Below are 12,769 nucleotides of genomic sequence, written 5' to 3'. Positions count from 1 at the left end.
AGCTTTGTATTCCCTTCCTGCTCTTCTAAATTTCTTCTCATCTTGGATACATTTGCAGCATTGTCTGTGACCAAACTGCGTACTAGACATTTGAATTTTTGTTCACATGTTATTATAGCTTTTACTGCCACTTCTTGTAAGTATTCTGCTGTGTGTGCATTTCCTGACGTATCAATTGTTTGTGCAAGGAAGACTTTCCCTTCTTCTGTTGTTATACAAGCACATACAATAGGATCATTGTGGACATTACTCCACCCATCAATACTTAGGTTAACAATTCTACCCTCCAGAGCTGTTGCACATTGCTCCATTTCTCTGTCATACACTTTATCCAGCAGTTTCCCTGCAACATCTGCTCTGCTGGGTGGACTGTATCCTGGTCTCAGTGACTGAACCATATTAATGAAATGTGGGTTCTTAGTCAGACGGAAAGAAGAGTTCGTTGCATAAACAAACTGGGCAATTTTTTCATCAATTAACTCTTTTTCTAATCTGCTAGTTTTTATCACAAACTTATCTATGGTGGTTCCAGGAGGGAAGGATTTTTTCTTTCTTTTAGGTGATAGTGATATGTGGCTGTGGGTGTCTGATGATGATGCTAATGAAGCACTATCCTGTATGGATAACTCTGAAACTGTAGAACAGGAGGATGGTGATCTTGAAGGTGGATAGTTTCCAGAATCCATGAATTCCCCTAAACAAAAAAAGTCAATGCTGTTATTTTATTGTTTATACAATTTCTGCTTATTGTACACAGCACTGCCCCAAAAGGAATATTTGCTTTTCTTCATAACTGTACCAAATGACAGTAACATGCAGTAATAATAAGAAATATAATTTTTCTCAAACATGACAGTTCAAGGCAGTCTTTAGAAATATTATATGATTCAATAAAAATGTTTACCAACCTGAAGATCCTGCCTGTTCAAATGTGTTTCTTTGGTCATCTTCATCACAGCACTTCTCATGATGTTGCCTCATCCGGGCCACCAGGCCTTGCATTTCTTTGTTGCAGTGTTTGCATTTTGCACGCATGCCTGCCTTACCGATAGGTAAAGGAACTTCATTAAAATATTGTCAAACTGGGTCTCTTTTATGGCCTGCTGCCATTATAGGTTTTTTCCTCCAAGGAAAGAATGTGATAAACCTCAGGTCATACACACAAAAAGATCCAAAGACTTGTCTCTCTGTGGCTATGCAGTATTGTGCTCAGAAAGTTTCACTTTCATTTTGTACTGCTTGTCTGCTTGCCCCTCCCTCCTCACACTTAGTTTCACTTTCTTCTTGTGCAGATCTATTCCACTCCAAACAATCAGAAAAACATTGTTTCTATTCTATTTCACTGAACTTCTTGAAACTTAGCACTGAAGGGGTTGATTCTGTATTCATAGGTTTGTAGAACAATAGGATTAAGGTCTTTTTCTCAACTCTGTTCATGTCATAACATTTTTGCTGTGAAGAAGAGGCATGTGATCTCTGCTGAGTCAAATTCAGTTTTGAGAACTGCAAAAGTAAACCAAGCATCTGTGATAATATCTTGTAGGCAGAGGAACTGCCCAATAATCTTACAAAAACCTCTGGAAGAGCATGACATTGTGAATGGATTAATGGAATTTATTTACCAAAAAAATTAAACATATACAGCCTTATTCTACATAATTAAAAAACTAATCTTTATTTCATGATGGAATAACCTTTGGGTGGTAATATATTTTCCTCAAAAAGCATTTTATTTAAAAAAAATCCTATTTAAATAAAAAAAATCCGATTTTTTTAAAAAAATCATTGATTTTTATCCACTCTGCCCCTAGGGCTACCCAGTGGTTAAGGGACTTTTCCAGGAGGGAGTTCTCCATTGAGCCACCTGCGGCTCCGAGTTCCAATACAGGGGCACTATTGTCTGTTAACTGTCCTACAGACAAACACTCTGCCCCCACGGGACCAATTCAGATTTCTGTCCCTCAGGACAATGATCCTGGTGTGGGGCAAGTGAGACACAGGCGCATAACGGGCAAACTCTCGTCCTCCTCGCCTGATTCTAGCCCACGTCGTAGGGCTATTCCTAACTATGAACGTGGTCTTTTTATTCCCAGACCCCTGCCTTACAGGCGCAAACGAACTCACAGAGATATTTCCACTTCCTCTCCATCTTCAGATAATGTGGAAGGGAAGCGTAAAAGGTCCAAAGTCCGACCAGCCCCTGCCCCTCCGCAACATCCCACTTCTCCTCCCCCACCCCTACCCATTAATCCTATACTTCCACAATCCTCTGACTTCTCATCTGAAGGGGAATCCACCCCCCTCCCCTTCCCTTCCAGACAAAGAGGAGGGGGAATTGTCTGAGGAGGAGATCCCCCCTCCCATTGCTAACTCTACCAGACTTTTCTCCTCAGCCGAGTTCGAGGTTCTTCTGGCTAAAGCCAAGCGCACAATAAACGATGTTACTCCAATGGATCCAGCAGAACCATCTTCAGCCTTGGACCAGCAGGTTTTTCCTAACGCTGAAGCACCCTCTCCGGCAGTTCCCTTTCCACCACTCTTCCACAAGGTGATGTGTGCGGAGTGGCAGCGCCCGATCTCAGCCAAGCCTATTGGTAACCCCCCCAAAAAACATTACCAGATCCCAGGGGACATCTCTAAATTATTGGCCGTCCCAAAAGTGGACCCGCCTGTGGCTCAATTGGTCTCAGGGGCCATTCTCCATGCAGAGGGTCAAGAGCAATTAAAATCACAGGAGGACAGAAGGGCAAAAGGCCTATTGAAAAAGGTGCACGAGGCTTCGGCCATGTCCATCAAAATTTCTACTACCACTTCCATTTTTGCAAGGGCGTCCCTTTTGTGAGCAAAAGACTTGGCTAAGCATGTTCCCCCTGGGATCCCCAAACTAAGACAGGGCATCAATAAGATGGCCAAGGCTGCGGCCCTTATGGCGGATGCCAGTCTAGACGGCATACAGTCATCCTCCAGGGTAATGGTAGCTGGTGTAGCCCTTCGTAGGGCGCTGTGGTTATAAACCTGGAATGTAGACTACAAGTCTAAAGTGGCCCTGACAGCTGCCCCCTTCGCAGGGGCGAACCTATTCGGCCCAGTACTTGATCCAGTCCTAGTCGAAACACGCGATAAAAAGAAGGCGCTGCCATCATCGCGTAAAGACTTCCGCAGGTCCTTTCGGGGCTTACACTCATCCTTTTGTCCATACAGGAGACCCTACCATCAACCATTCGCACACAGAGAACACAGACCTCAGCCGACCAGAGATTCCTACAGAACACAGTGGCGTCCCCACCTCAGGGGCAATTCCAGAGGCTCATTCAACAAGTTCTCCCCCCCGTCCAATCCACACAGGAGACAATGACGCCATTCCCGTAGGAGGCAGGCTCGCGGACTTCTCTACCACTTGGATGTCCACCACCTCCGACGCTTGGGTCCTACAAGTCGTCTCAGAAGGCTACTCCATAGACATTTCTTCTACCCCCCCACACCGATTCATCCCCACACCAAGGTCTTCAAACCCTCGCAAACACCACCTGATGTGCCAGGCAGTGAAACATCTACTACATATGAGAGCCATTGAGCCAGTCCAGCCAGAACACAGGCACACGGGCATCTATTCCATCCTCTTCCAAAAAAGGACGGGTCCTGGCGGGCGGTTCTCGATCTAAAGTCATTAAACAGATTTGTGCGGAAAAGAAAATTTCAGATGGAGTCCCTGCATATGATAAAGGAAGCCATTCAGCCAGGCGATTTCCTAGCCTCCATCGACCTATCAGAGGCCTACCTTCATATCCCTATCAATCCCAAATCTTGGAAGTTCCTCCGTTTTGCCTACAACGGCAAACACTTCCAATACAGGGCCCTGCCTTTCGGCCTCTCCTCAGCACCCTGGGTATTTACGAAGGTAATGGTAGCGCTCATTTCCCACCTACGCCTCCAGGGCATCGGGGTCCATCCGTATTTGGGCGACATCCTTCTTCGAGCGCATTCGAAATCACAAGCCCTCAAAGACGTGGAAACCACGCTTCTAGCCCTCCGGGACCATAGTTTCGTGGTCAACCGGGACAAGAGCCACCTCACTCCCTCACAACAACTAGTACACCTTGGAGCCATATTCGACATGGCACGGGGAACCATCTGTCTCCCCGCAGAACGTCGGGACAAGATCACCAATCAACTACGTCCGCTTCTATGCAAACGCTCAGAGGACCTCATGCTGCTAGCACAAGCCCTAGGCTCCATGATAGCCTGCCTGGAATGCTCCCAATGGGCAAGATGGCACTCACGCCCTCTTCAGTGGCTTCTGCTCCCGTGGCAAGACGACATCATGTCAGTTCACCACACTGATTCCTTTACCCCACTCCGTCCATCAATCCTTAGAATGGTGGCTATCCCCGAATCTCCTCCAGGGCCGTCAGTTGGTGGAACCACGGCGAGTCATAGTAACGACGGACGCCAGTCTGGCAGGTTGTGGGGGCCACTGACAAGGCCAACTAACTCAGGGTTCTTGGTCCACATGGGAAACCAGGCGACCGATCAATTGGCTCGAACTCAGAGCAGCCCGGCTGGTACTCCAAAACTTCCGACACGTGGTCTGGGACCAACACATTCTCCTCCGAACCGACAACGTGACAGTAAAGGCACACATAAATTGACAAGGGGGCACGAGGTCCAGACAACTGATGAGGGAAATGGACCGTCTGTTTCGTTGGGCGGAAAACAATCTGCGGTCCATCTCCTCGGAACATCTAAAGGGCGAAGAGAACCGTTTAGCAGACTGGCTCAGCCGCACCTCCTTGGACCCAGGCGAGTGGGCGTTGCACCCGGCAGTATTTCAACAGATCAGTCAGGTACTGGGGAGACCACAAGTAGACCTGTTTGCATCCCCAGCCAACCATCAGCTGCAACGCTTCTTCTCCAGGTACCACTCACCTCTAGCGGAAGGAATAGATGCACTCCATGCCCCATGGCCAAAGGTTCTGCTCTACGCCTTCCCTCCCACGTCAATTATAATGAAAGTCATCAGGAAGTTGAGGCTCGAAAAAGCGGAACTCATTCTGGTAGTTCCTCACTGGCCCCGCAGACCGTGGTTTCCAGATCTAGTCGAACTAGCAGTCCGACCACCATGGTTCCTACCATCTTGGAAAGACCTACTCAGTCAAGGGCTGACCCTCCATCCCGATCCCCAATGGCTACAGCTGTCCGCCTGGAGGTTGAACGCTCACGCCTAAAGGCCAAAGGTTACTCCCGCCAAGTTCAGAATACCATCCTAGCCTCCAGACGACAGTCTACCATTCAAATCTACCAGGCCACCTGGTCAGCCTTCCGCAAATGGTCCTTAGCATGCCAGCAGGACCCAATATCAGCAGGAGTTCCAGAGGTTCTAGCTTTCCTACAATCCTGCTTAGACTTAAAACTACGCCCAAACACTCTCCGTCAGCAGGCCTCTGCGCTCGCATCCGTGCTCCATATCTCAACCTTCAGCACCACCCAAGCCTCGCTTCACCCTCATATCTCTAAGTTTCTGAAGGGAGCAGCTAACCTAGCCCCTCCCCCTGTCTGACGGTTTCCCCCCTGGAACCTCAAAGTACTAAATGCGCTTACCAAGTCACCATTTGAACCACTGGCATCTATTCCGCTCAAAATATTGACATTCAAAGTCCTATTCCTTGTGGCGATTACGTCAGCCTGCAGGGTTTCCAAGTTAAGCGCACTTGCTGTGGCAGAGGAGTTCTGCACCTTCCAATCCGACGCCGTGCTTCTCCGTTTAGACCCTACCTTCTTACCCAAAGTTAATTCTGTTTTTCACAGATCCCAGGTTATAGTACTCCCATCTTTCTGCCCATCCCCATCCCACCCTAAGGAAAAACTTTGGCACGACTTGGATGTTCACAGGGCTCTGCGCACATACATCCGTAGAACTAGACACATTAGACGTTCTGATGCTCTCTTTGTATCCTTCCACCCACCTATCTTGGGAAAGAAGGTATCCAAAGCCAACGCTTGCCAAATGGATCAAATCCTGCATCCTCTTGGCCTACTCTGCCCTCAACATTCCACCACCAGGTGGCATCACCGCACATTCCACTAGGAACACCGCCGCGTCTGCAGCATTCTCAGCCCACGACCCCCTACAGGAAATCTGCAGAGCGGCAACTTGGACATCTCTCACCCCGTTTATCAAACACTATAAAATATCGGGGTTCTCTGACGCCCAGGCGGCATTTGGCCGCACAGTTCTCCAACAAGTATTATAGATACAGCTCCCCATTATGAGGATCTCCTACTCAGGGGGAAAAAGGAACATTGGTCTTACCGTGAAGGGTTCTTTTTCCTTGAAGTAGATCCTCAGTCCCTCCCTGGCTGTATCTCATATTATCCAAACGTGAGGGTTGGGGATTTGACCGGATGACTTTGCGTCTGGGGGGACCAGAGGCGACCCCCAGGGTCCATCAGTATATAGTAGGTTCCTATGTTAGTATTGTCTCTCATTTTTCTCTGTTTTCTCCGAGCTCTCTCCACGAATCACTTCTTACCTCGCTTGCCAGCCCTGGAACTGGGCTAGGAGGCAGTAACGCCCACAAAGCAATCACGTGGTCCAGTCCTGTCTCGGGCATGTGCAGTATAATACCCATTATGAGGATCTCCTACTTCAGGGAAAAAGAACCCTTCACGGTAAGACCAATGTTCCTTTCAGAGTCCTTTTTGGCTTAGCGAACAGCTGCTTATTCAAGCTGTATGCAAAGATCTAAGCCACACACAAAGGAGCACAGAACAAAGAAGGGGGAGGACGACCAGCACCCGGTGGGTGATTCTGTTGTGTCCATTAGCACGTTCCCTGTGGTTGTGGTTGAGGGGGAACCAGCTGGTTCACGCAGTCCCCCCCACACCCTGGCTGACCAAGAGGGCTTGGAGGAGCAGGGAGAAGCCACTCAGGATGGTGCTGTACAAACTTTCCAGTCAACACAGGCTCGGGGGCCTTCAGATAATGTCTCTCCCCCTTTGAGGGGGCTGACTCCCTCCCCCTTTCCACCCGATGTGGCCATGTGGTTGAAAGATTTTTTTTTCAAGGGAGTGCCTGCCTCTAATCCCTCAACCACAAGTGCAACTCACTCCAGATCCCTTACAGCCCTCCCGACCTTCTCCTGAGGCTTCTGGCTGTCCTAAGAGGCCTAATAGGTGCCTTTCTTCATCTTCCCCAGACTCTAGTCCTAGGAGGGAGGCGATTCCTTTGCTGGAGTGTGGGCGTTTTGCTCCCAAGCCACCTAAGCTTAGGCACAAGAGGCAGCTACCAATGGCCTCATCTGACTCAGATTCTGGGCTGAGACCTTCCAATTTCCTTTGGGAACCCAGGGGTCCCGTTCCCCCCACCAGCTGCCCCTATGGGCCCTGTGTTACTACCTACTCGGCCTGCTCCTCAACCATTGCCTAACCCCTCCTTCCCTATCCCATCCATTCCTCTCACTCAGCCTGCTTCTGAGTCTGACCCTGAGTCTCACATACTATTGCATAAGGATTCAGATAAGGAAGAGGGTGAGCTCTCAGAGGAGAAAACCATACCTGTGGCACCCATTTCAGTGCACCTATTTTGATGTCCTGTTGTCCAAAGCTAAGCGGGCAATTAATCACGTATCCCCAGCGAATGTGGCACCTCCTTCAGAATTAGATCAGGATGTTTTTCTGTCCTCTTCAGGTCCTTCTGTGCCTTTTCCATCTTTTTTTAAACAGGTGATGTTGTCTGAATGGCAAAACCCTGCATCCTGCAGACCTATTGATTCCTATCCTAGGAAACACTATACCTTATCACCTGAGATAATCTCTGTTGGCCACCCCCAGGGTGGATCCACCCATCGTTCAGATGGTATCTGGGACTCTTCTGAATATTGAGAGTCAAGAACAGCTAAGGACTACAGAGGACAAAAAGTGCGACCTATTGTTTAAAAAGGCTTATGATGCCTCTTCCACAGTGTTCAGGGAAGCCACAGCTAATTCGATATTTGCTAAAGCTTCCATTTTATGGGCTAAGCAGTTGGCACCTTTGGTACCCCCGGGAAATTCCAAATTAAGGCAGAGCATTAATAAGATGGCCAAAGCTGCTGCCTTCATGGCGGACTCCAGTCTTAATCATGTTCAACAGGCTTCAAGAGCCTTGGCCTCTGGGGTAGTGTTGTGTAGATCTCTGTGGCTTAAGGGATGGCAGGTTGATTCAAAATCTAAGATCGCGCTAACGGCCTCTCCATACTCGCGTACTAATGGCCCGCCTGTGGATGTTTTCCAAGTAGCAGGTATCGGGGAGGCAGGGCGACTCCCAGGGTTTCAGTTTTTTGCTATAACTTGTGTTTCCTTGCTTCTGTTTTAGTGCTATAACTACTTTTTTATGGCCGAGAATTTCTCTCCTTTCCTTTATGATTTACTGTGCTCTACAGTCCTGGAACTGGAGTTGGAGTAACAGCAGCCTGGATAGGCATAACCAAATTTGCTTGGCCCTGTTTCGGAGCATGCAGAGCTTGATAACTCATCACATGTAGGATGCCCTCCCCATACTCTGAAAAAGGAACCCTTCACAGTAAGTCTACTGATGTTTCTTTTTGGCCCCTCTCTAGATCCGGTTCTGGTGGAGACCAAGGATAAAAAGAAGGCTATGCCTACCACCAGGAGGGATTATTGCAGGAGTTTTTGCAATCTGGGTAGCTCCTTTCACAATCAGCCTTCCTTTCGCTCTGGAGACACTAGGCAAAGCAACTTTAGAGGTGCCGGCAGGTACCAGTGGAGACCATGAGGCAGAGGCTCTTTCAGACCACAAGGCAATAGAGCCACCAGCACAGCTACCCAATATAATAAACAATGACTACCTGCCCATAGGGGGCAGACGTCAACAGTTCTCCCTCACGTGGCTGTCCACGACCCAGGATCCATGGGTACTGGACATGGTAACCAAAGGTTATTCTCTAGCTCTCTCTCTTTTCCCTCACAATTTCTTCTACTCTACCCCACATTTGTGGCGGATAGAAAAACATCTTCTGATGACCGAGGCGATTCAGCATCTTCTCCAGACTCAAGCGATCAAACTTGTTCTTTAGACGCTAAGATGTTCAGGTGTTTACTTGCTATTTCTCCTGGTGCCCAAGAAAGATGGATCCTGGAGGGCAGTCCTAAATCTCAAACGCCTCAACAAATACATCAAGAAGCTGAAGTTCTGGATGGAGTCTCTTCGGTCCGTCAAGCAGGCAGTTCTTCCAAACGACTTCCTTGCCTCAGAGGACCTTTCAGAGGCATACCTCCATATTCCTATCCTGGAACACAGGAAATACCTCCGCTTCTTCTACAACAATTGCCTTTATGAATACTGGGCTCTCCTGTTTGGCCTAGCTTTGGCCCCAAGGGTGTTCATGAAGGTTATGGCAGCACTCACAGCTCACCTTCACCTTTAGGGAGTATGCATTTATCCATATTTGGACTATCTCCTTATTAGGGCCTCGTCCTTCTCAGTAGCCCAGGAACACATGCAGCTCATGCTGGAGTGTCTGAAAGACCATGGATTCATTGTGAACCTGGACAAGAGTCACCTCCTTCCCTTGCAATCCCTTCAGCACCTAGGAGCGGTTTTTTTACACCATTCCATTGATGATTACTCTTCCTACAGAAAGGAAGTCCAAGATAACATCCACCATCTCACCTCTGCTTCATGCCACGTCAGCGGACCTGATGTTGTTAGCCCAGGTTCTGGGCCTGATGATTGCCACCATGGAATGTACCCCCTGGGTCAGGTGGCATTCCTGGCCCCTTCAGTGGCTGCTTCTTCCATACCAGGACATCATTATGGCAGTGTCTCACATTCCTGTACCCCTCTCGAGCCAGGTCAAGAGCTCCTTCCTATGGTGGCTCTCTCCAGCACTAGACGGGGGTCTACCATTTACGGATCCACAGAGGATTCTGATTACTATGGATGCCATCCTCACGGGCTGGGGGTCAGTTTGCGAGGATCATCAAGCACAGGGTCTCTGGTCCACATCAGAAAAGAAGTGGAACATCAACTGCCTGGAGCTCAGGGCGGCCAGTTTAGCCCTTCTACATCTTCAGGCTTTGATTCAGGGTAAGCATGTCCTCGTCTGGACAGACAATACTACCACCAAAGCCCACATCAATCACCAGCGGGGCTCATGCTCCAAGGGCTTGATGAAGGAATCTGACCTCCTCTTCGCCTGGGCCAAAAGGCACCTCCTTTCCATAACTGCAGAACACCTAAGCGGGGTGGACAACATGCAGGTGGATTGGCTAAGCCATCAGTTGGTTGACCCATCAAAATGGAAATTACATCTGCAGGTGCTTAATCAGATTTCTAAGCATCTGGACACTCCACTAGTAGACCTCTTCGCATCTCACCTCAATGCTCAAGTGCCAAGGTTTGTGTCGAGGTTCCTATCCCAGCAGGTGGAAGCCACAGATGCCCTCACAGTGCCATGGCCTCAGGGGTTGCTTTACGCATCCCCCCCCCCCGACACTGATTCTCCCAAAGGTAGTCAGAAAACTGTGATTAGAGAGAGTGGAGATCATCCTCCTTGCCCCTCACTGGCTGTGGAGGGCGTCGTTCCCGGACCTGGTCAACTTGTTGGTCTTGCCCCCATGGCGTCTCCCTCTTCACTCGGACCTTCTGTTGCAGGGGCCCATTGTCCATCTGGATCCCAGCTGGCTCCAACTTTGCGCATGGAGGTTGAGTGCCACAAGCTGAGCACTGAGGGTTATTCTCATCAGGTTCTGGACACCATCCTAGCCTCCCGCCGCCCGGCTACTCAATGCATCTTCCAGGCTTCCTGGGCAGAATTCTCCAGGTGGGAAGGGCATTAATCCCATTTCGGCCAGGGTCTCCAAGGTCCTGGCTTTCCTTCAATCTGGTCTGGATTTACTTCTGAAAATACAAGTTTTCACCTTGGCTTCAGTTTTGGACATCTCGGATCCAGGGACGCAATCCTTGCACCTTCATATATCTCATTTCCTAAGGGGAGCTTCCAATCCGGCGCCACCACCGGTGCCTCATTTTCCATCGTGGAACTTTAATAAGCTGCTGAACGCCCTCATCTTGCCACCCTTCGAGCCCTTGAGTTCCATTCCTATGAAGATTCTATCTTATAAGACCCTTTTCTTGGTGGCTATCACATCGGCCCATAGGGTGTCGAAACTAGGGGCTCTGTTGGTTCGTAAAGAACTGTGCATCTTCCAACTGGATGAGGCTATTCTGTGATTGGATCCGACCTTCTTACCTAAAGTAAATATGGTTTTCCATCACTCCCAGGATGTCATCCTACTCTCCTTCTATCCCAATCCCTCTCATCCTAAAGAGAAGCTCTGGCACGAGTTGGATGTCCGGTGTGCCTTGTGTTTCTATGTACGACGCACTAAAGACACTAGAAAGTCTGATGCCCTTTTTGTATCATTTTCATCGCATAATCTAGGTCAGAAAGCATCAAAATCTTCTTTGGCGGCTTGTATTAGGGCTTGTATGAGGATCGCATGTGAGTCTCAGAATTTGACTCCCCCATCGGGTATTATGGCTCACTCCAACCCAGAGTGTGCTGGCTTCTACAGCTTTTTCTACAAAAGTTTTTCTACCCAAGCTGCCCATTTGCAGGGCAGCAACGTGGAGTTTGGCTACTCCATTTATCCGCCACTACAAGATTCCTTCCTTTGCTTCTTCTCAAGTGGCCTTTGGCTGTAGGGTCTTGCAACAGGTGGTCTGAAACATCCTACCTCCTCCCCCCCGCCGGATCTTCAGGGTTACTGCTTGGGCACGTCCCACACTGATGAGTTCCAGTACGGGGGGAAAGGAACATTGGTCTTACCTGTGAAGGGTTCTTTTTCCCTGTAATGTTCCCCTCTCAGCCCTGTTTTGGAGATGCCAGGGAGGGAATGTGGAACCTTCTGCATGCAAGTGCTCTTCCCAGAGCAGCCCATCTCATAAGGGAGAATATCTTACAAGTGCTGATGTAGTCTCCCACTCAAATGCAAGTCAGGGCAGACTCTGCTTGCTTCCACAAGACCAACTCTCTTCCCTTTTCTCTTTTCGCATGAAGCCAATATAATAGATAGAATATTGGGGTAGAATGAGGAGGCCTGGGTTCAAATTTCCATTTGGCTACATGCTTACTGGGTGTCCTTAGGCCAGTCAAACTCTGGTTCTTTGGAGGATAAAAAGGGGAAAATATTTTGAGCTCTTTAAAGGAAGGATGAGAAAAACATTCACAAATTCAGTTATATAGGACAAGAATGCTCTGGAATAATGAGAAGCAGTTCATTAGCCAGGATTCTACATAAGCAACTAGAGAGATTATCTGCATTTCTCCATTGCATCTTGCTTGACTAGTGTCATAACAAGTATGTGAAACCAGTAATGTTAATTATAGATGGAGCTGATAGTGCTTCTAACTCAACTTGTAAGTCTGCCTTACTCATGTTCTACCTACATAGACCTTTATAATCAAACTTCCATCTGAAGTTTAAAGCTTTATTCCTCTCCACCATTAGATATTTATGGAAAACTCATTTTCCTTTTACTTCCTGCTTCCCCCCTCCCCCCCCGTGGTATGGTGTCCAAAACAGTTATATTTTTCCTGGTTACACAATGCAGTACTGTGTAAATTAAACTACTACTTAGTTTGAAGTCACAAATATCAGAGCAGGCCACCATGTAACATCTAGATGTTAGCAGAAAACCAGTACATGCCAGCCTTGCCTATACATCCAGTTTTATCTGACAAGATGTAGGATTTTTGCTTCCCTC

General features: G+C 48.3%; 1 protein-coding gene across 13 annotated transcripts in view; it reads left to right on the top strand.

The window, feature by feature from the left end:
• DAG1 (dystroglycan 1) overlaps positions 1–12,769 on the top strand; it is a 146,919-nt gene that overhangs the window by 11,497 nt on the left and 122,653 nt on the right. The window lies entirely within an intron of this gene.

This window comes from Hemicordylus capensis, chromosome 2 (assembly GCF_027244095.1).
Source record: "Hemicordylus capensis ecotype Gifberg chromosome 2, rHemCap1.1.pri, whole genome shotgun sequence".
In the NCBI taxonomy this organism is placed as follows: domain Eukaryota; kingdom Metazoa; phylum Chordata; class Lepidosauria; order Squamata; family Cordylidae; genus Hemicordylus; species Hemicordylus capensis.
Note: the sequence above shows the minus strand (reverse complement) of the source record. Positions and strands in the feature narration are given on the sequence as shown.